This window comes from Strix aluco, chromosome 3, assembly GCF_031877795.1.
Source record: "Strix aluco isolate bStrAlu1 chromosome 3, bStrAlu1.hap1, whole genome shotgun sequence".
NCBI lineage: Eukaryota > Metazoa > Chordata > Aves > Strigiformes > Strigidae > Strix > Strix aluco.
In genome coordinates this window covers 43,291,486-43,316,485 of record NC_133933.1, presented here as the reverse complement: position 1 = coordinate 43,316,485, position 25,000 = coordinate 43,291,486, and the positions used below count along the sequence as shown (strand labels likewise).

At 38.4% G+C, this 25,000-nt stretch overlaps 1 protein-coding gene across 3 annotated transcripts in view; it reads right to left on the bottom strand.

The window, feature by feature from the left end:
* The window catches only part of SMYD3 (SET and MYND domain containing 3), a 430,467-nt gene that overhangs the window by 287,612 nt on the left and 117,855 nt on the right, over window positions 1-25,000 (bottom strand). The gene's annotated exons all lie outside the window — the stretch shown is intronic.

Below are 25,000 nucleotides of genomic sequence, written 5' to 3'. Positions count from 1 at the left end.
AGAAGATGTTTCCTATTTACAATTAATCTAGTAAAAGCATTTTGCTCTGAAAGCTCCTTTGCTACATGGTACATTCAGTAGTTAGGGGGTTAATGCATGAAATGGATCACTGGGCTGAAAATAAAAATCACTGTTAAAAAAATGTGATACCAGGAGAATTAGGCACAACATAATATTGTAACCACTGAGAATTCTCAACAGTAAAATAAAGCCTTGTACTCCCAGCATTTTCATTAGTTTTCCAGTAGTGCTGGACGCAGTGTGAATTACAATGAGCTAGAAAGCAGTGGTTGCTCTCTTTAAAGAACATGCACTGTATAGTGGGAAGTCATTTCTTCAAGTCATACTGTGCTGGTTATTGGTTTGTATATGCTAGTATGCATTTTAGCACTTAGAAATTATATTTCTCTCCATTACTGAATGCTGCATATAGCCTGCAAAACAGTATGTGTTTAGCAGCTCTCAAAATGAACCTCATTGTAAGGTAAATATTTGTTTAGAAGTATGCACAGTGATACAAATCTGTAGAAAGAGCATTCTGCACCAAATCTTTCACTGGGAGGACATTTTTTAAGTCTAGACAGGAGGTACTGTGTTTTCATTATAACAACTGCAGAAGATAACATTAAGAAGATGATTAAAAGCCAGAACAGGACAAAAATTCAGGTTGATATAAGCTTCCAAGCAGAATGTTGTCCTGACGGTAGTTAGCTATTCATCAGAATTTAAAAAAAAAAAAAAAAACAAAACAAAACAAACAAAAACCCAAACCCCAAAACTAAAACTGATTTGGACAAGTAGAGCATATATCTATTGTGGTTTAATCCCGGCCCAAACCATTACAGTATCATAACACCACTGATCATCTTGGGAAAGAAACAAAGAAGCTTATGTGTACAGAACTACTAATTTCTCTGAAACTTCTACTTATATAGCTCTTTAAGAATTAAGCATATCATCCACATCTGAAGGAAGATTTGAGTCGATCCAGGTCTCGGACTGAACTTCCCAAAGGCTCATTTGGGAAATCTATAGGTATGGGTCAAAAAAAACCCAAGGAGATGTGCTCTCTGACCATTTGCTGAGCACAGACCTTTATCTTCAGCTGTATGACATTATCTGGAAGACCAAGCTCAGACCAATGTGTACAACCACTGGAAAACCTAAGCATCTCATTCTTAAGAAACCCAACCAGCCTAGACAAAATTGTATAGAGCCTGCAATAGGCCACAGGGAGAACTCACATGAATTCAGTGACATGTGTCACATGCAGAACAGTTTGTAGCCAATATACTTTCTCAGGGCCTAACTTGATTCAACCCCCTAGGTCTCAGAAAGCTGAAAAAGTGCTGAAAACCAATTGCTTACCCTCCTAAACAATTACCTATACCATTCTATATGGACATTTTGTCATCTTCCACATACAGCAAACTTCAATGTAATTCACAGAAGCACTGAGGTTGAAAGGACTGCTAGAGATCTTCTAGTCCACCACCCCCCCTGCTCAGTCAGAGTCACCTACAGCAGGTTGCCCAGGACCATCAGGTTTTGAATATCTCCACAGCTGGAGACTTCACAACATCTGCAGGCAATCTCTTCCAGTATATGATTACCCTCAGAGTGAAAAAGTTTTTTCTTGTGTTCAGGTGGAATTTCACAGGCTTTTTACTTATGCACACTGTCTCTTGTACTGTCAGGGGGCACCACTGAAAAGAGCGTAGCTCCCTCTTCTTCATTTCCTCCCACCAGGTATTTATACACATTGATAAGATCTCCCTGAGCCTTCACTTCTCGAGACTTAACACCACCAGCTCTGTCAGTCTCTCCTCCTCTGACTGATGCTCAAGTCCCTTATTTATCTTTGTAGCCCTACACTAGACCTGTTCCAGTAAGTCCATATCCTTCATAGAGAGGGGAGCCCAGATCTGGACAAAGTACTGCAGATGTGGCCTCACCAGTGCTGCACAGGGAGGAAGGATTACCTCCTGCAACCTGCCCGCAACACTCTCCCTAATGACGCCCAGGATGCTGTTGGCCTCCTTTGCCATGAGGGTGCATTGGTGGTTCATGGTCAGTTTGTTGCTGCCAGGATCTCTAGGTCTGCTTCTGCAGGACTGCTTTCCAGGCAGCCAGTCCCCAGCATATAGTGGTGCTTGGAGTTGTTCATCCCCAAGGATCAGACTGTGCATTTGCCTTTGTTGAACTTTATGCAATTCCCGTTGGCCCATTTCTCCAGCCTGTCAAGGTCCCTCTGAATGGCAGCACAACCATCTGATATATCAGCCACTCCTCCCAGTTCTGTATCATCTGCAATCTTGCTCTCTCCACCTTTTCCTTCAATCAGATACACTAAAACAAGTAGCAGAGACTTCTACATAAGCAGTGCCAGTCTGGCTCTGGACGTGCATGCAACACCATGTCTGAGCTGCTCAGCTCTAGGGCACAGCCTCCTGAGCTAATGCCCCTACACAATACTGCACAGCTCACCACGCCGCAGACGTGCATATGCAGCATCTTGACCTGCAACATGAGACTTAAACTACTGACATTTTATTAACATTTTGCCTCACTGTTCATACACTCTCTAGTCAGCTGTACTCTAGTGTAAGTACAGGCACAACATTTTTTTGATTATTATTTTCAGATTTTAACACTACCTCCAACACTGTCTCATTATCCAACATTTGATGTGGCACTGCCTCATTCTCGGTAATAATTTTTGTTTGGGTTTTTTGTTTGGTTGGTCTGGTTTTTACTTTAAAGAAAAGGAAGTAAAACCATATGATATTTTTCCTGCAATGCTTAAAGGGAAAGACTTGTCTTTAACCAGCTAGGCCAAGAACAGAAGACTCTAAAGCATGCAATTAACAAGCATTAAAGTTTTTTCCCTAATAAACGATCTGATATTTTTCTCTTGAGGATTCTTTCTTCTTTTTTTCCCCCAAATGCAAATAGCAAGCTGTTTACAAAGACATTAAGATTAAATATTTACTGAAGAAAAAAAAAGTTTCAACAAGTAATAAACATATTTGGTGCTGGTTTCTGTTTTAGAGCATTAGATACCAAAACTTTGGTGGACATCAGTGGCAATGAAAGGACAAGAATGCAAGGTGTAGAACATGCCCACATTTGCTGTTTTCACAGGGACCACCAAAGTCATGCAGCCCCTCTGATCAAGGGACAGGTGGGGATGGGTGAGGCAGGGAACAGACACTGTACGATCTATTGTGTCTACATCTGCTACAGTTACTCTTGTTTGAGAATAGCAAAGGACAAGACCACCAGTTAAACCACCAGTGGTTTCACATCATGAAATAAAGATCATCACATCATCAATAAAGCTTCATCACATCACGAAATAAAGATCTGCTGCAGTTAAACCCTGTGGTTTAACTTCATTCACTCATGTCAATGAAGCTATTTGCTCATATGCAGACTGGTTGGACTGAACAAGGAGATGATCCAGCCATGAGTTTTGTCTCAGAGGCCAGAAAGCCCAAGGCACTCTCTGGTCAGCTGACAGTACAAGGCCTGTTTCTGAGGCCCTTGCTCACACAGATCCACAGGCATCTCTGGGTTATAGGCAGTCCACACTACAGCCTTTTCCTCCATTGGGCAGTCTCAAACCAAGCCTCTGTCATCCTGCTAAAGTCATTCAGAACTCACTTATGAGTTTAAAACACTCCTGGAGAAGGAGGCAGCAACATGGAGAGATAAAAAAAAGCTTTGTCCTTCTAACAAATCTGGCTAAAATCAGCCAAACAACTACAGCAAAATAAGGACAGAGGGGGGAGCCATAGCTCACATGCTAGTAACAGATTCTCTTTGAGATTACAGAAATCCAGCATACGTAAAAAATCCTGATAAACTAATGATCAGCTATATTTTACTTCAATTGCTCTCCACACCTTAGAGAAATAATTTTAAGACCTTATCCTACAACTCCCTTTGTGGAAGTAATGCAGCGTTACAGTACCACTGAACTCCAGCACAGTGGGCCAAGTGAGGATCTCTTTTTTTCTTGCAACACGTGAGGACTGCAGGGCAGAAACACCACAGTGACACAACTGCCATGTTTCAAATGCAGTTTTAAAAGTTTGGCTACCCTGGAGCAAGGCATGGCAGGAGGGCAGAGCTATACTAGATTTTTCAGGACAGGCAGCCAAACATGCTGCATTCCCATAAAGAATCAGAGCAGGAATTTGTAACTCCAGTACCAGGTGCACGGCATGTCCCCAACAGCAACACAGCAACACCTCTAGACTCCAAGGCGGTCCACAGCATTACTGGTGATCACTAACAGTCAGGAGCTAGGATCTCAATCTTTGTTCCACCTGACAGTCCAATCAGTTCACCACTTGCACATCAAACTCCAGACCAGTCTTAAGTAGCAAAAACCTTATGGATTGACTTTTTTTATGTGTTACCATTGCCTATTATGGAAAAAAGTAATAAGCAATAGACTAATACGTTGCATTTAGTGAATCACTCAAAAGGGTTGGTTCTGTCAGTTACAAAAGATGCAACATTCATTAACTGCATAATACATAGAAAACTTCTCATTTCCAATTAAAAAACATTGTCTAGGACTTCATGAGTTTTTCAACAAATGTTAGGAATAAAAAAAGGGCATATTAAGGTAATCTGTTAAGAGTACTTATTATGCTTTTCCAGGTGTTTAGTGTGATTGGAGTACTACACATTTGCATAACTTTTGGCTTTTCTAGACGTTAAGAGAGAAGCAAACATAAAGAGAAGCCTGTGATTTATCAAGTGGTTTTTCAGGAAGGAAGAGTAATTTTCCTTTACAAGCCATCTGTACAGTTCACCATGTAAATAATTCTCTATTCAAGACAATAGAATCATATTTTACTTGTGGGTTTAACATACATAGCACATTCCCACCTCAATTCTGTTCCACCACCAGAAGACTCATTAAGAACTACCAATTAACACAACAGCTATGCTAGCAGGCAGAATAATGAAAGGACATTTACACCTAAAAAGTTTTTTTCTCTCCTTTAATTTTTATTTAATTTCAGGGGGGAGTGGGCAACATATTAGTATACAGTTTATGGATGTTTCTACCACAAGGCTTCTAGTAAAGACAAATTGTGATCACCTTCCTATGGCACCTTACTAAATCTCCAGAGTCTTTATTTATTTATACAGAATCCATCACTGTGAAGTATAGGAGCACAAAAAGATTAAATACGTTCCCTGCATGCACCCAGGCTGCTGTCATTGACATTGCCCAGGAAAGCAACTGTAGATTCTATTTTCTCTTTTATCCCTTCAAATCTGAGCACAGCAGGGAAACTGTGAACTGAGTTTTCCTTCCTGAGACTAAACCCCACTAGCATCAATCACAGACCAACTGATGGATGCTTGAGCTGTGGAGAACACACCTAAGCTTCAAACCTTTTGTTTTCTTAACACCTTGATATCACAGTGATAGAAAGACAGAAAACCCCCAAAAAAAGCTGCTTGGAAAAGAAAATTTTAGTTAAAAACAGTTTACTGTTTGTAAACTGCAAATATATCCTTTTTTTTTTTACAAATATAAGCATCTGCTTTCTCTTGCAATTTCCTTGGCATGGGTGCCCTCTACCAAAGCACTTGTAATTGATGCATTTCATCTTAATGGCTTGCAACTCAGAGCAGTGCAGTTTCAACACTGTCAACCCAGAATCACTGTGACACAAACAGAGCAGCTCAGGAGATCATGAATCCATGAAATAAAAAAGAAGAAAAGATTACTTTTCATGGAATTCTTCTGCCTAGGGTATGAAATAGTATATTGATAAAGCAGTGGGGTCACAGACTCCTCTCCATCATATTTTTCTGTTACAGGGAAATTTAGTGATATGTCGTTTCAGGTATGATAAATTGTCTTCTGTGGGCATTTATTTTTCACAGATAAACACTAAAAACCTCATCCCTTTCAATAACCAGGCAAGAAATTCCTTGATTATTAGGCAGTGCAATTTATAGTTTAATAGCCTGTGGGATTTAGGGCTTCCACCTTCTCTGAGACTGTCACACCTGTGCCCTTTTAGCATTGCATAGTAGCTTAGTGGTCTCATTAGAGTCCAGAGATTAATATTAATGAGACAGATTCTCACTCAAGGCACGCTAACTTACATGACTTTAATTTAAATTTTTGAGTGCAACTTATACTGAGAATTTACTATTATTATTTTTTTTTAGGAACTTTCTGTTTCTTTCTCATATCAAATGATAGCAGAAATAATTCAACCTCGATTAAAGCCAGGAAAATAGTAATCGGTTCCATACAACAACAGAATTGATACTAAAAGGAGATTTCAGAGTCTGTAATCCTTTTCTCTTTGAGGACAGATGAGTTGGTTTTGACTCATGTAGGCAAGCCTTGAATAAGTAAATCATTTGTAAATACAGGGGTTGAGAAAGCATACTACTTAAGATTATCAGAATTGCTAATTCAGACAGCCTTGTAAAAGGATTGCAATTACACAATAAAAATTCTTTTTCCTGTTATCTACAAAAAGGAGATAGAATCTAGCTTTGCAGAATGGGTTTTCTGACTGTCTCACAAGGAAAGAATTACGATGCAATTCGAGATTTAAAATTTCAGTCACATTTCAGAGATTCTCCAGGAACTCAATACAGCAAAATTTGCTCTGCTGAGAAGAAAAATCCACTGCAGAGTAACAGCGTATTAATGACATAGATACTGTTATGTACAGTAATACTTTGAATGCTGAATCCAAACACAAAGATCAAATCCCCGGGGACATTTGAATATCACCTCTGTAGCAAAATTAAGAGGTTCTTTTCCTTGGGGGTTGGGGTGGTTTTTTAGTCACAGCATAGACCAATGCAGGCTTATACAATCACAGAGCCTATCAGACTTTCTCCAAGTAACTCCCAAATTTTCTGGCCAATTTTAGCTTAATTTGACAACAGAACAGCAGTCTTTAAGGCATCACATTTCAACAAGCTACAGGAAAATTAGAAGCTGGGTAAAACATGAGAAATATAAGAAATTGTCCCCTTGAGGGAACATCAGCAGAATGACCATATTGGTGCTCTGGCTGGACACAGGGCATGCTGCCTCTTAGGTGACCCAGAAGAGACCCAAAATGCAACAGATGAAATATAAAGTAGTTTAGGACTTAATTCTCAAAAAAAAAAAAAAAAAAAAAAAAAAAAATTAACTTTTAAGCTTTTTTTTGCATCTGAAAGTTGAGCTTCCAGACAACAGACCAAATTCATGGGGCAGCTTAATTCTGCAGCTGCACACTGACACTTCTGAAATACAGCAGCTCACTGTCCTATTGAAAGTTGTTCTAAACTGGATTCTTCTCAGAGTCAATACATCACATGGAGCTGCCTGCTTAAAGGAGCTGGCATTTCTCTGCTCCTTCACATGCATTACAATATAGAGGAAAGAGGAAAAAAAAAAACAAAAAACCACTCAGAAAATTGCCTAAGCTGGCTCTGAAAACATTTCTCTTCCTATCTGGTTCACCAAATTAGCTCCTTAATGTAATTAAGACTCCTAGATTTGGGGAAGACGTCAGCTAACTCTAATTTGCATTTTTATTTATTGTTTTATAATGGCCCAAGCTCAATTTTTTCCTCCTGCATAGGCTTCTATACTTTTCAAAAAGTAGAATATGTCAAATATATTTAAAAGCCTACAGTAATTTTGCAAATAGCTTCATTATTGGCCAAAGGTGACAGGATACAGCAACTGACATGGTACCTGCTCTGAATGCAGGTTATTGCACTACCATTGTAGCTATACTGGATTGTTTTGCATTATGCCCCAGTGGAACCACAATGAAAAATTAGCTGTTCCACATTACAAATTACCTTGTTCTCAGCTACAGCAGGTAATGGCATTTCAAGGTGCACTTACAGCATAGGAGGGGAGGGAGAAAAAAAATAGGTGCTTAGTTTGTATGCCTCACAAACTCACTCTTTCTCTAGATTCCATGATAGCGTTTGTAAATAATTCAGATTTGCTCACTTACTTTGCAAAATAATAAAACTACTTAAGACCTAATGAACAGTTTAATTTTAAAATTCTGTTTCCTACATATTTTACCGCACACAGAGAGCAGAGCAGCTAGGGCAGGCTTTCCCGTGGGATGCATGGGAGTGAAAGGAGACACCAGAGCCAGCTGACTGTGAGCTGCCTCCAGTAAGTGGCTTTGAAGAAGAGCCCTCCAAGCCACACAAGAATATGTGCCTGCCCTGGGAAGACCCAGGCCCAAGGGCGCAGGTACCATGCTCCCTTCTTCAGTCTGCCTCCATCTCATGGACAGCAACCTGTAGCTGTCACCAAAGGCTAAATAAGCTCCATTCCCTTAATTCTTTCCTTGTAACCAACTATTACTTGTTGTACATCCCTTTTATTATGACTGCTATTAACTGCATTTCTCTGTCTGCTTTGCTTCAGACCATTTGAGTTTGAAATCCCCTTCACAGGAAGAGGTCAAATAGGGAGGCACAACTCCAGGAGCATCCCTACCCATGCACTCACCACACTCCTCCATCTTGCAAGGCAAATCAACGCAAAATCCTCCCAAAACCAAACTGGTGTGCTTTTATCCCACGTTCATTTTGCTGACATTCACATTCCAGCCATACTCTTTCGTTAAGTCCACTCCTTTTCTTCATAAATACTCTTAGATAGGATTTATACCTACACTAGTGAGTATTTATTCCTGGTTACACAGAGAAGTATAAAATTAACATTAGCCCTCATCTCATTATTTATGCTTTTGTTTATTAATATGACTTCAGGCAGTTTAACATTCAGTCCTTACCTATCTTGCAATACATAGCATATTTGCAAAATTTGCAAAACATATGTGCAAAATTTTTCCCTATTAGAAAACAAATAAATTGTTCCCAGCCATTTCTATTTCATTTTGATTCTGTCAGAGCAAAAGCATTTGGCCACTTGAACATATGACAATTACTTATTCTTCACTCTCATTTACAATTTGATTGTGATGGCTCTAAGGAAACTTGAGAGATGAAATAAAAATACAAAGCTTGTATGCAAGCGTAAGTTAAGGGCTTAGTCTTCCGATTATCAAGAGACAAGCATTTGCACACTCAGGGAGATTATAACTGAGAGTTAGACAAGACAAAAAGTGAATTTAGGATTAAAGGCTTTAAACAAAACAAAAAACCCCAAAATTTAAAAAAAAAAAAGCACCAAAAAAAAACCCCAAAAAAAACCCCACCCAACACCAAAAAACCCCAATATGATTTTGGTACTTCAGTAACTATGAAGTGCATCCTTCTCTTGGGGTTGTTACTCCCAAACTCCTGTAACATCCCCTCACTAAAGATAAGTGGCAGACGGCTATCCTTTTCTCTTGCACACTTGTCACATGCTATGACTAAATTACAACATGTTCAATTTGTCCAAGTTCACTAGACACAGCCACTGTTGAGGGCTTTGCTCGCTCTCCCCCACCTCCCAAAGGCACAGCCACATGGCCAAAGGAGCACAGCACCAACACAGCTCAGCGCAGGAGTGGCACGGTATGAACCCAGCCAGGAAAGCACAGTGCAGTTGTGTGGGATTGGAGCAGGAGCAGGGAGAGAGGGAAGGCAATGGTTGGAATAAAAAGAACAGTCAGCATTATGGAATGACCTTTGACAGGACATGAATGATGGAAAAGAGGAGAGAAACAGAATTGTACAAGCAGAAAAAAATTACCAAGACCCCAAAGGCAGAATTAGGGATCAAAAAATTAGCAGAAGCCTAAAAACAGAGAATGAAAAGGGAAAGAACAAATAGCCTTCAATATTTTAATGTTGCATTTACATGCGAAAAGGGAAATGGACGAGCACAAAAGAGATGAGACATGCAGATGCAGGACAGGGGCAAAGGAGGAAAGAGAAAGCACTGCAGCAGTGAGGAAAAAAACCCAGCTTCTAATGGTCACAGGTAGCAAGATTTAGTGATTTCCTCATTTAAAGAAAATACCCAGACACCAAATCCTCTTTGCTTTGTATGCTGACAGGATTTTAACACCAACATGGTTTAAAACTACCAACTCACAAAATATGCTGCAGTATCATATGGGAAGTTTTCTGTCCTTGAGTTTGATTCTTAAAGACACATGCGTTAACAGGAGCAGGATAAGTCTCACAAATGTTTGTGGCATGCCTGGTAACATTAAAAATGCACAATAAAGCAGATTCAGCAGCTTCCTTCCTGAAGTCAGCAGAAAAAACCTTTCTGTCCAGGTTTCTAAAACCCTGCAGCAGCTCCCTGATCCTGCAGAGCTCCAGCCAGTACCTGGAAGCCAGGAAATACACGTTTCTGTGAGCATGGAGCTAGCACCTCTACAATCAACAAGTCAACTAGAAAAACTAGAGAAACCACTCAGGAGCTGATTTCTATGAGCAGAGGAACTGGCAGGGATGGCAATGTGGCAATCACGCTGTGGCACCAGCAAGCAGCAGCTGATGTTTGTGCTCCAACACCTTGGGCACTATACACTTGTGATGAGCAGAAAGTTGTCACTATTAAATAAAAATAAATTATATGTATTTCACTCTAAAACCTTGATATGGCAAATATTCATGTTCAGAGTTGTAGAAAAGCAGTCCTCTAACTACCTTGGAATTTTTTTTTTTTTTTTTTTTTACATTTTTCCTCTCCTGCACTCTGCCTTTTCCTCACAGAAAGCAGTACCTAATTAATACATAAAATATAAATCAATCTTTTCATTCCAAGAATCTGGCAGCTGGGTAGAAATGAAAGCACTCAATGTTTGAAAGAGGAAAAAGGAATCCGTAGGACTGGCCAAGTATAAATCAGGGAAGGGGAAGCTGGGGTGGGTTGCAATTTTGCTCGGGCATCTCACACTTAGCAGACAGCACGCTAATGTGCAAAGAGTGAACTTTCTTAATGTTGCTAGGCAGATCCGTACTACCTCTGACTCTGCTGTGCATGGGGCCAGGTTAGTACTGCACTAGGACAGTGCAGCGCTAAGCATGATTTCTGCCATTCCAAGACAAATACTTTTAGAATACCTCCTAGTCATTAAACAGACCATAAAGCAGCATGCTTTAAAGTTTTTGGCTTAGTGTTACCATGTGCATTACAATAATAAATAATAATAAACTATGCTACATGTAGAAGCAAAACTTATAAATCAAATCTTAGTGGTAATAACAAATATAAGGAGTTGTAATTATTAAAAGTCCAGGGAATTGCAACTGCTGGAAATTCAGACTTACAGTTAAACTTATTATATTTTAAATATATGTATATGCTTTTTAAGAAACACAGACCTAACTCTGACTGGAAATGAGGCTATAAGGGGACAAAAAAAATTGTGTATAGCATTGTTAAAAAAAGTGACTGTAATTTAACCTACATTCAACAAGCACTAAAATTTACTTTGTCGCAGTTATTTTTTTATTGCATAAAATCCACTGGAAATTAAATTGAAGGTATTCAGATGCTTTATATCTACCTAGTTTTTCTAATTTAATAATTTCTGTAACTGACTCCAAAATTCCTAATTTCCAATTATAATTCTCACTTACAGAACAACTGCACCAGTACCTTTTTTTTGTTCTTGGTTTTTACCCTCAGCTTCAATGACATTCTGAAGTGATTTTTTTCTAGTGGACATTAAAGACTTTATTTCTTTTTAAATAAACAATCCACATAAATAAAGCATCTTCTCTTAAATTTACAAATGAAGAAGTGCTAGGAGCTTAATTTCAATTTAACTTTGTAAAAGAGTAGAGTTCAGGCTCACAAAAGAACTACAGAAGATAGTATCTCTTTGCCATACATGTAGTAAGGGCTAGAAATATAACCCACAATTCAAAAAAGCTGATAAATGCCTCTTGGCGTCACTGAAAATGTTAAGCTTTCTTCACTTCTGACTTGTATTGCCCAGTCATAATTAAGAATGATGTTAACAGAGCTTTATTAAAACATATAGGAGCTCACAAATGCACAGCAGCTGGTGCAGCATAACACTAACTAAATGTAAACAGCAGTCCTGTAATAAAAGAGAAAATAAAAGAGTTACTGAAACATTTGCAACGGTAGCCTCATTTAGGGTTATAGATTACAGAACACGCTGTTCCGTGAGGCTGTGCAGTCTCACCGTCCGTAGAAGGCCTGAGCATCCTGGTCTGACCTCAAAGCAGACCCTGCTTTCAGCACTGAGTTGGGCATAAATTACCCTATGATGCTATTTCATCTTTCCTAATTTATCTGGAATAACAGGTCAACTGATTCTGATGTTTGTCTTCCACTGGTGATGGTCTCAAAAAACCCCACCAGACGAAACCAACAGAAAACCCCCAAGAAAAACCCCAAACCCTACCAACAACACAGCATGACAAAAACTTTCAAAGCTTTAGAAGACTTTTCATCTTTTCTGGATTACATTAGTTGTTAACGAATAAATGAGATTTTCTATTATACAAGCAGACTATCTCTTTAAGCCAACTCTTCAACTACAAAACCAAAAGACTTCTATATAAAGACTTGCATTTGTTTCTGTACAACAGTCCCTGAACGTGAGTAATTGCACAACAGCCTAGAAGTAAAAAACCTTCCCTAAAACAAATCAATAAAAGTAACAAATAAAAATAAAATCATCTACACAGAATGACTGGAGTGTACTGGTATGGATACATTTTCTTCTCCAAGCAAAGAGGGTCCTCACCAATCAACTTAAGACTACATTCCTCTGTCATGGTGCTCATGCCCATGTCACTGCACAGAGAAAGACAAAGCTTTTCAGAAGTTATAGAAATACTGTACTCAGACCTTGACATTTTTAGTAGGATCTGTAGCATACTGAAGTAGCAATCAAATCTCAGTAATCATAAATGCTATCAAGCAGGAGTAGATGACAAAAATCTCAAGTGTCATCATTATGTATTAGCAATGCCACTTTGTCACCAGCCTTGAACAAATAGTCGGTGACGGAGATCTTGTTACAACACAGCAGAGAATAAATAGGATCCTAACAACATACCAGTACAAGGGATTAGGTGAGTATACTCTGGCAGAAAACATGAAAAGTCTTTTTGATTTTCTCTCTCACATGCTGTTCCGGTGCTTGTTCTAAAGTAACCAGGAGTCTTGTGAGAGCCACTCGCCTCCTCCAAACCCTATAGCCTAAGCCCAAAGTCCCAGGTGTGTGATATAAGATCTTGACACTGTTGTACAAGTGCACCCAAAGTTGGACATTGAAGGGAAAGAAGGAAATGAAATACTGTTTCTAACTTAACTGCTCATATTTTATGCAGAGACACAACACCATCAACCAGCTGATAATGAACTTCGGCTGCTGTCGCAGAGTGAGAACGCCACTAAGCTGTGGTGCTGGGAGCCTCTGCTTCTCAAGAAAAATCTCTTATCAGGTCTAAGACAGCTTCTATTGTCTCCTTAGCACCTTCTGAAGTTAAACATGACCTCCATATCTCCTCCACCTATTTTCTATTCTGAACACGCATCCGAAAGCAGAGGAATTGCCATGCATGAGACCTCTTGAACGCACTGAGCACAAAAAACCAGAAGCCTGCGCCCCACCAAGGGAAGAGGCTGCTTTCAAACTGTAGATGGAGTCTTCGTTTCTCTCTAAATCACATCAATTACTGACTCCTACCTCCTGATAACAGATGCAATTTCCCCACGCTAAGGTGGCTGTGAGCCTCAGTCACAGCCCTCCAGGCCAGCCAGACCCATGGTGCTCAGAAGAGCTCTGCACCACCCACAGTTCCTAAAGCCAGGGGGACCTCCTCTACCTGCAAGCCACACAGTATAGTGACATTAATAATAAACACCAAAAAAAAATGAAAAGAGAGGGTGATGCAACACATTACAGCTATTTCCGAGTGCTCCTTTCATACCTGAAAGCAAATCATTCCCTTCATTTCAAAGCCAAACTGTAATTCAGCCTGAAGCTAAACCCCAAACCCATGTTCCTTCAACTCATTTTCTACTCTGAAAAAGTAGCGAAAGCCAGAAAGAGCACCACACAAAAGAAAACACACATGTAGCTTAAAACCCAATGTACACTTAATAAATCTCCTCAAAACGGTTTTTAAGTACTACTAGAACCACCACAGACATACCAAAGCAACGCTCGCCTCTGCAGGCAGAACAGACCATGTGCTTTTGGAGGCTTGCTGCTCCCCACCAAACCTGCGCACTTTTTAATCAGCTAATGTGGTTTCTTGTAACAACTGTTCTAAGTCTAATCAATTACCACCATAGGGTGAGATGATGTATCCAGGGAGTGTTTACCTTTTAGTTGTCAATCACATTTGGTAACTCTCCTAAAAACTGCTCTGTGTTTTATAGCGGGCTGCATGTTGCACAGGTGGTTGGCATACAGCCTGAACTTCAGGCCCCATACAGTACAACAACAACCAGCTTTACAGCATCTAGCTTTGCACAAATACTACACTGTAGCTATGGGAAATCCATCACCACCCTGGGAATCTGAAAGTAAGAAATATTGATCCTTAGCCAACTTAGTGGTCAACTCTTGAATGAGCAACATCCATCAGGAAGGTTTTATTGACAACAAGGCAGACAGTCACCTCACCCACCTTAGCATTTGACCTAGAGATCTTATAGCAACATGATTTTCTGTGGTTTGCCAGATACTGGAGCTCAGCAGAGTATTTTATCGCATTCTTAGAGACTCATAACTTTTTACAACTCTGACACTGAATATTCAGGCTATTGTTACAACAAAACATATAATAAAAGATAAACTATATAATTCACTGGTAACTATCATTTATTAGTCACTGTAGCTTTTAACAATTTATTTTGGTTAGGTGTAAAAAGCATTGTTTATCACTATGCTCTATCACAAACCCATTCCTTTTCCAACCAATCACTCCTTGCGACCACAGCTCATACAAACTATCATTTGACAATACAAGGACTTAGATGGCAATAGCATTTTATGGTCTTTTCACCCTTGCCCCCTGTTCCCAGCCATAGTCTTTGGTCATATGGCACAGGATGTTAATCATTATGAACCAGAAAAGAGAGAGACTCAACTTAAAAATAAGTTAGGGGAGGAGGAATTTTGAACCAGAACACTTTCTTGAACAATTTATAGCACGGCGTGCTGCTTACAGCAACTAAAGTCTGCCCCAGTACAGCAGGTATGGACAGGGGCAAAGAAGCAGAAAGCTTTGTGTTGGTAAAACCACTGTATCACTGAGCTCCAACCACCACAACATTCTGGGAGAAGAGCGACCTGTGGCCAAGGTGTTTCTTATGGTAACATGCTGCTCAGGAAACACATAGCACGTCACTTCTGCTTACTGAGATGACATACACACACGAAACAGCAAGTGCATCAAAGCGACAAATCCAATTTTTGTTTTAACATCAGACAATTGACAAATTAAATGAATGGTGAAAAATATGAAACCAGTTTTTCAAACCAGTTTCAAAGGGCACCTATGAAATGAACACCTCCAAGTTCAACTTCTACGCTATGCAAAATGGTAGAAATAATAAAAAAGAGAACAGAATTAATATAGACAGAGATGAATATGAACAGTCTGTATAGCTCTCTTGGAAGAAATGACACCTCACCAATCTACCAGACTTCTTCAAAGTAATCATCTAACTTACGGAGTGGATGACTGATTTAGCTGACAGCCTACCTGAATTTCCAAGACAGATTTTTAAAGAGTTCTTCACTGAAATCTCTCCTTCCCAGAAGCTGAGACTTCATCAAGTAGGAGGAAAAGCCTTCTCACAAAGTATTAAGTGGTTAAAGGATACAAAATTAATGTAGAAATGGTCAGTTTTCATAATGGGGAAAGGGTGTGTGGAGTCTCACATGCATCCGTGCCAAAACCTACACTGTACAAAAGGAGGCGAGCTGGCAAAGTCTGCTGACAATATAAAACTATTCAGGATAATCAAGTCCTAAACTGACCCTGAAGCCCTGTGGAATTTCTACAATGAGTGACTGGAAAATAAACTAGCAGATAAAATTCAACTTTGATAAACACAAAGTAACACATTTATAAAAAATAACCATGAGAAGACACATTCCATAGTGGGCTTTAGAGTCCAAATTCTGACACCAGTCAGAACAGAGATTTTGTGTCTTTGCTTAAAGTTCTCTGAAAATATCAGTTGAAAGCCAAGCAGCAGTGAAAATGGCAAATTAAATGGTAGATGCTATTAGGAGTGGAACAGAGAACAAAACAGAAAAAGGTCAATGTGACAATGAATAACTTCATAAAGCATCCAGTTCTCTAGCACAGCACACGACTGTGGTCACCCTGTTTCAAAGGGAATGTAAGAGAACTGGAAACGTTACAGAGAAGAGCAACACCATGGATGGAAGTTATAGAGTCATGTCTATATCGAGAGAAGCTCAACAGACTCACCTCAGAAAAAGACATCTTAGATACGAGGCAAAATTACACATGGAAGGGAGATGACAAATACTCATTTTCTCACAGATGAGAAATATGAAACAGAATAGAAATATCAGGCAGAATATTGACAACAAATTAATCTCCATATAAAGTATAATCACATTACAGATTGTATTGCTGTAGGGTGCTGTAGAAAACAAACACAGAAACAAAAAACAATTAATTAAGTGGACAAATCCAGATTCAACTCTACTTGGAAAGGCTCAAATTACAGCATACTGCATCCTGGAAAGCTACACTGGAGGGAAGATAATTTTGTATTTGTCTTCAAGTATTTATTTCCAGTCACTATCAGACAAGGGAGTGGGCTAGGTGGATTTTGGCTTGACCTAGGACAGCCACTCTTATGTTCTGATTGCCCCAGCAAATCCCACCCTGCTGACATCCTCCTTCAGGACACAGAAAGAGAAAGCTCATCAGCTTACTTGTACTGACCTCTACTCCTTCACCTTGCCAGTGGTTTCCAAAAGGGCACAGGGAATCCCTGTGTAAATCACAGAGATGAACCCTAAGGAATAAGGTAAATCCCTGCACTATCATCTGATATGTTTCATATATCAGTATGCTGCTGCTCTCAGTTTCCTTTGTAATACAACTGCTATCACTACTGGCAGTAACTACCACCTTCACTGACAGTTGTAGACAGGCCCCACAATTCATGACCACAAACAGTAATCTCCATGAACAAGTTCAGAAAACTGTGCTCATCTCTCTCCATACGTCAAGAGCCACAACAGACATATGCACATCAGCAACTTAAAATGTCGGAGGATTGATTCTCCCAATGAAAACAGCACTCCTCTTGTCTCATTTTCGTGATTCAGTGTGGTGTAAATAATTTCAAACAGTCAAATAATTGGATACTAACTCCTCTTTGAAAAAAGGTAAAGTAGCCATAAATTGTCAGGACTTTTGAGAATTATGCCAGCCCTGCCATTATCAATGGCATACATAGACAGCATTTCCATTGCAGAACTGGTACACAATCAAAGTAGAAATGTAAAAGAAAGGCTACAAAACACAAGTAGGAGACACTCCACTCATACTTGTCTGCATTTTTTAGAGCTCGTTATGATGTGTTAGGAAAGTAGGTACTTCACAATAACATCTACCAAAGCACAAGCAATGAGCAAAGTGATAGAAGCAGATGAGAGTGGGAAAGCTCTTTTTAGTATCTCATGGTATGCTCTGTCTAGCATGCATGACCAAGTTCTTTGCCTTTTGTTTCTAACCAAGTTTCCCTCTGTGCCACTCTAGACAATGCTGTCATTCTCCTGATTACTCAAATTTGTAATCTGAGCATAACCTCCTTTTAAGAAATCCTTCAGATTACATATCCAAATTGTCACTTATACTGACATAACATTTCAAAGACTTAATTCTCTCATAAATAACAGAAATAAAAAAATTTAAGTCATTTTGTAGTTTCACAGTATCCATGCAAGATTTACATAATAATTTATAAAAACTATACAGGGCATGGCAGTATCAAGGGAAGCCATGCATTTGAATTATCCTTTAGAAAGCAGCTGTCATTCCATACCACAGTGTGATTCACTGTGGTCACTAGGATGGCAGAGAAAAATAGGACTGTAACAAGGGCATCAGGGAAAGCAGTAGGACAAACAGAAGGTTTAAGATAAAGATAAATTTCCCTTAACATCACCAGTAAAATCTCCAGTAGAAACTGTATGAGTGAATAAAACTGGAGTGGGAGAACTTCTATGCTTGAAGATCTTTAGAAAAAGGGTCTTAAGTGATTTACTAATGAAGCTAAAATCAGCCACAAGAAAAAGCAATTATTTGATAACTACTCTGAAATAGCTAACATACAGTCAACAATATCACACTAAAAATAAGCAAAATTCATAACCAATATAATTTCAAAATACTAGATCAATTTGACAGAAGCAGTATTAAATCAATTAATTTTTTAATATTGAATACACTTCAATCTTTGGAGAAAACTGATAATATTTTCATCTGTGTACTGTAGCATTAATGATTTAATTTATAACTGATTCTAAAATGCATGGACTAAAGTAGTAGCTCTAATATAATAAATGTTTAAAACCACATTCTGTTAGTAATCCATCATTTGATCTTGATATGGCCAATAAAGCTACTTAGAGAAAGAGTTTCTATTTTCTCCCATCAAAGCTATATAAACTTCAAAGAAAGACATTCACTAAATTGAGGAAGGTCATCAATCTGCAGGTTTTAATAAATGTGTATCAAACAATCTAGGAAGCAATGAAAATTAGAAAAAAATCATGAAAAATTAGTAATGCTGTAGAGAAGAGATAGTAAAAAAATGAGTTAGTGTCGTATGAGTTGACCTTAGGAAATAAAAATAAGTGATCCCTTTTCCTCTTCACAGGTTATATACCAGTTTTCTTTTCTGGAAACTGCAGCAGAGATTAAATCTATAAAAGAATCTAATTAATGATACAAACAGCAGCAATATTTTTTGCAGCTGTCACTTAAAAGGAAACTTATTGGATGTGGATACCTGCCTCCAATCTAGAAAGTTAACAGGGCAACACACACGTATAGCATAGAGTTATGCTTTGAATCACTGCAAATATACCTGTGCATTTGTGCTTATCTGCTTTGTCCTTGGATGCAGACTGATCTATGATTTGCAAACAATATTTTCTGGGCACACTAAATGGTAGAAAAAGGAGGTGAAACGTGAAAACAAAACTATAAAATGGCTACTGATGCCACCCAGAAAATTTGGAAAAACATCCCATTTTCGGACAGTTGTGCTGAAAGATTTTTCTTATTCTTCCTTTTTTTAACTTCCAGAAATATCAAAGCAAAGCAGGATCTTAACTGCTGCTTCACAGTTCTTCTATCCCTGCAGCTCATTCTTCATCTAAATTCACAACTGTAGTTTGGGATATCATCGTTAATTGCTTCAGAGACTATGAAATGTCAAAAAGTAGGTGGTTTTGAATTGATGCAGGAAATTAAACATGGGAAACAGAGCAATTCCTCAAGTCCAAATTCATTAACTGACATTGTTTAAAGCAATTCTCTCTCTCTCTCCTGTTTTCTGAGCTTTAAAAAGTTATTGTGCAGTATAGTAATTACACATGGGGAATTCTAATCTTTAGGCCAAAATTTTCAATTTTATTTACTTACTTCATGCTTTGGAAGCAGGAAGAAGGAAGCTGGCAGCGAAGGAAACTGACAGTGAATTCTGTCAGTTTTTAAATTTTGACTTGCCATAGGTAATACTATGCCAATATGAAAGAAATACTGGCTGTAGGAAGAGTCACAGGAGTACCTTTTCAGCTAAGATGACACACACTTTAGATCTCCCATCATTAGCATACTTATCTAGATCTAGAACAGGGAAGAAAGTGGAAAAGGATAAAGTAAAAATGGCAGTAATAGTTGCAGATGAGAAAGTCATTACAGTGTGCAGGACCAGAGAATATAATGAAGTACACTTCAGAGCACACTAAATGAACTAGTAAAGCAACAACAAAATATATTCTGTGTTGATGAATGCAAAATAAGGGAGAAAAATTACCATCCAAATTATCAATTCAAGAAATTTGGCACCACAGAGACCAATGGCAGAGAAAAAAAAAAACTCTGCTCATCAGCAGTTGTAGTTTAAAAACCAACAACGATGTGTAAGAAATACTGTGGCAAAGCACGTGGATTAAAATTTGAAGGATATCGTTGAATTAGTGAATAAAAGAGGAGAGTGAAGAAAATCACTCCAAGTCATAAGTATCAAAAACAAATTGTGACTGTTACCTTCGGTAGGAAAACCTAAAAGCACATGACATTGTGAATGCTCTAGAAACCAGTCATGAGCTTCTCAATGTAAAAGCAAAAGAATTCTCAACTGAAGAGAACACTTAAAAGAGAGTAAATTCAAAACAGATAAAACAAATACCATCCCCAAATTATGTGATTAAAACTTACTTCCACCTAAAAGTAAGCAAAAAGAAGAACTTAGAGTTCAAGGCAGGAATGGATACTCAGGCATTTGTCAGTAATATCTGTAGGATTTCAAATTAATTTATAGGAGAGATGATAATCTTCCTTAAATCAATTGCTTGTGAAAATAAGTCCAAATATCTATCTATTAAAATCTCATCCATTCTTCTAACAATGTAGCTAGAGTTGATTACTTTTGGAATTTGGTGACTGCTGTAGATGGCCACCAGATCTAAATTAATTGGCTCTTGCTATGATTCAAATAGACATCCATTTCCATGCTCCCTGCAGGATCTTCAAGAGCTCAGAGGTAGACAAGGAAGGAAAAGATGCCAAAAATCCAACTTCTTACCTTCAGCAGAAGTAACAGAAAATGTTTCTTTAAACTGCCTTCATAAATTTCAGAACAGCAAGGTATTTCATCTGTTTATGCTTTCAAAGCACAAATACTTTTAAAAATGTTTATTAGAGATGGCATTACAAAGATAAGTGATCATAGATGGAGTTGAAAGGGCATCATTTCATACTGGAGAAACCAGTCTGCATACCCTCACGATACAGTTTAGGAATAGGAGCTCATTAACAATGTTTTACCTTGAAGTGCCAGAGAGTATGCTTATGGACAGCTACCGTGGAGCAGTTAACAACATGTACTTTGTTCACACGTCTAAATCCTTACACTCTCACAGCTTGAAATGGCTCAGTGAAGTTTGTTGTTCATTGGTTTTTCTTTTCCTTCCTTTTTAAGATGAAACTCCATTTGATATTTCAACTTCAAAAACATTATGAGAAAATGAAGATAGTTTCATTGCTTGACATACCTCTCTAGTGAATTAAACTGCAATAGAAGATTTGAATCCAGGATACTTTAACTCATCAGCATCCAAATGCAACAGTTTGAAATTATTTGTTAAGCTGAAGAAAAATAATTTGGTTTGAATAAAAGCAGTACAATGTTGTTCATACTGATTGGTATGAATGACCGATTGGTATGGTCATGGTAACCATAAACGAATCTAGATGTGTTCAAGTAAGATTTTTCACTAAACCAATTTTTAGCTAAATTGAACAACTTCTATGCTAGTTCTTTTTCTTATAAAATGACTAGATGGGGAGAAGTTGGCACCTTCAGACTTGTCAGAGTGACAATGACGATCTTACTGTAATAGTTCATTCCTGCTCTGAAAGAATTCAAAAGGAAAAAACCTCAACATTTTCTAGTGCTTACACTTGGAAAACCTGTGAAAAAGCATAAAGTGGAAAGAGATAAGAATGAACTAAAAAGCCTTCAGTTTACTGGATCAATAATGCTTTAGTGTGTTATCCTATTAAACAGCATACAGGCCATTCTTTCTAGCAATCCCTTTGATTTGTCTCTGGTCTGTAAACGCTGCTGCATAGAGAATGCTAGATTACGTTTATATTCATTATTAGTTTGTATCTCTTCTCTCCTCACATATTTGTATAGCTGGGTAAACTATGGACCAAACCAGTGGATTTCTCCTACGAATTTAATCAAATACTGGAAACAACTAATTTATATAATCAACATAGTGACACTGCCCTAAAACAGATTTGGCTTTGCTTTGTTTAGTTTGGTAGAAAATACGGGCTAATGCTGAAAAACACAAGGTCGTCCAAATTATTGAACATAACAAAGCAGTGTCCTATTGATTTTCTTCTGAAGACCTCCTCTCGTGCAGTTTAGAATATTCCTCCAGCACACAGAAATGTCATCTTTTTCCATAAAGCCCATACCTTTTTCACCATCCCACAACACATCTTTTACATACACAGAAAAACTGACAACAGTTTGTTCTTGCCTTAGAAATAAAACTATTATAAAACAAATTGCTTAATGACATTAAGGGCAAAATGAGAAACTAAAGCCAAGAAGAACACATCACATGTACAGCTTCATATTAATGAAGTCTTTCTTCTTACCAGATTAGGGGAAAAAAAAGTAAAATCTACTCTTCAGAAGGCATAAAACCAATTCAAAGCACAGATTTCTAGAAAGGCTTTTTCTTTTAATAAAAAATTTACACCAAAGGTTGTAGAGTCTGTCAGCATCTCTTTTATAACTGCTACACAAGACAGTTTTGGATACTAACATTTCTGTCTTACTTCAAGCTACACTTTTGAAGGATGTGGGCTGGCATGTAGGATGTCTGGATAGTAACTTTAATTTTAAAAAGGCTAAATTTAAATCATTACTTTAGTTATCATCTTAAGCAGAGAGGAAAAACAAGTCTAATCATTTGGCTTGCATATATTTTACTAAGATTTCTTAAAGAGCATCAGAAGTCATAATAAAGGACTGTACTACAGACAATACAGATAGATAGATCTGATTCTGCACAGCAGGGGCCAAAACATGTAACTGCTTAAACCATTAGGTCCAAAAGTGTCTTAAATATAGCGTCAAAAATGCATGCTAAAGGTCTCCAGCCATTAGACAATCTTCCTGAGTAACTATTTTTGCCCACTTTTGGCTTGACCTTAGTGAAGATATCAGCTTTTCTGACTCAGATCACAGCCGAAAATCCTGGGACCTCACTTAATTCCTGGCTCCTCTGAAGACCATACCTGTTCTGAAATGAAGAATGAACTACTCACTGGAAGTTATGTCAAGCACCAATACAGTTAACCAAGATTACTTCTGGATGCTGAAGGTCAATATATGTTGCTTTGTTTTAGAGAAGATGAATTCAAAAGTCAGGATGCTTTCTTATAAAACTTGTCGGTCACAGAGCAGAACAACTGCTGAAAATCCTACCTGAAAGCCACTGTTTGTCAGCACCTATCTTCATTGCTTCTAGATGCTCTCCTATCTTCTGACCCACCTCAGATCATTGCTTACTTGCTTCCCAGCTCCCTATTAAGATAAATTCCCTGGCTATTGGCCCAAATATAACAGATGAAGATTGAGAAACTAAGTTTTAATAGCCACTGAAGTCATACATTGTTACTGCTGCCTTGTAGGTCCTCTGATTTACAAACGCACAGACCAGCTCCTGACTCAGACACTGGAAGATACAGAAATCAGTCACTTGAAATAAGCCATCTCTCAGCTGCAAAGGTGTGAGGGTGTGTACTGGTTGTTGGGGACACAGGACTTTTGCGCTTTTAATGTGCATAGCAGTATCTTCTGTTTTCTTGTGCAACACTTTTACCCAGCAGTATAAATCTGGGGACACTATCACTATCCTAGGTACTTTCATATAGAAATGCTTCCTTTTCAAGGTTTGCACTGAAACACCAAACTCCTGAGAATATTTTGACCTTCAGAGTCCTTTGCAGATTGTTTCTCAGACCACCTACCTTATTAGAACTGATTTCAAAACAAATAGAAAAAGAAGTTCCCACATATCACCTCTCATCCTGTGGGGCATTTTATGCACTGGGGGCTTATATACATTTTAAAGCAACATTTCCACTTACAGACATAACTGTTTCCTGCTCTTTGTTACTATATGTTATTAGCCTCAAAGTATGCAATTATCAAGTGATTGCATCAGAAAACCTGCTGATTATAGCAAATTGCTTCCATATCATTGAGAGTTTTGCCAATTTTGCAACGTATTATCCTCTTGAACAATTTCCCACATCTTGCAGGCACTACACTCTGTGCCCAACATATGTTCTACAAAGAGAGCAGTGCTTGGGGCATCTCAGGTTATGTACCAATTGACGAGACATTGAAGGTAATAGCACGGGTTGGAAACAGGAATTCAAGAGTCTTAGCAGTTTTGGTGCTCTTTCCCAGTTATCCTCTGCAGAAAATATAGCAGTCCTCCTCTAACACCCTAGCACAAAACACTGGTGGAACCTGGTCCATTTTGGGTCTACAAACAGAAGTATAAGAAAAATTTGTCCAGAAGTCTTGTTGCTGGAATTTTTAAAATCAAAGCCATGCTAGTTCAAGACACTCACAATGATCTCTGCTACGTAAAGAGCTGAAATCTAAATACTCTTTACGGGATAAAACTTACCCATTCAAAGAGAGACTAACAGTCAAGAAAAGAAAGGTTTTGTCCTTTACAGAAGATAAAATGGAGAGTCACAAGCAGTTCTGAGCAAGCAACCCTGTTGCTAAGACTTAAACAAAGACAAAGACACAGCATGTGAGGACAGATCTTGAAAGACTGGCTCCCAGTACGCTTAATACACAGCAAGAGCATAACAGAGGAAGCAACGGATGAAATACTCGGGGAGAGGGGAAGTCAGCTCTAATTTTTTGTTCAAGGGTTCAACTGACTAGAAAGAATAACGTTTTAGGTCTTGTGTCCAAGACTTGTAGATCTGTCCCAGGGGAACCAGGTTGGCAAGAAAAGTATTCTTTTGTTTTCTGTCCAGGAAAAAACCCCACAGGTGCCAATGCAGACACGTAAACATGTGGAATGACATGAAGGAGGCAAAGGGCTTTGAATTGTGGCAGCTCAAAAGGGACAAGTGAGAGAGGCAGCAGCTCCCAGCTGTTTTTTGAACTAAGATTTATCCACATACCTACTCTCTAAATTCAGGAAGGAAAGTGGGACTCAACACTTGTAACATA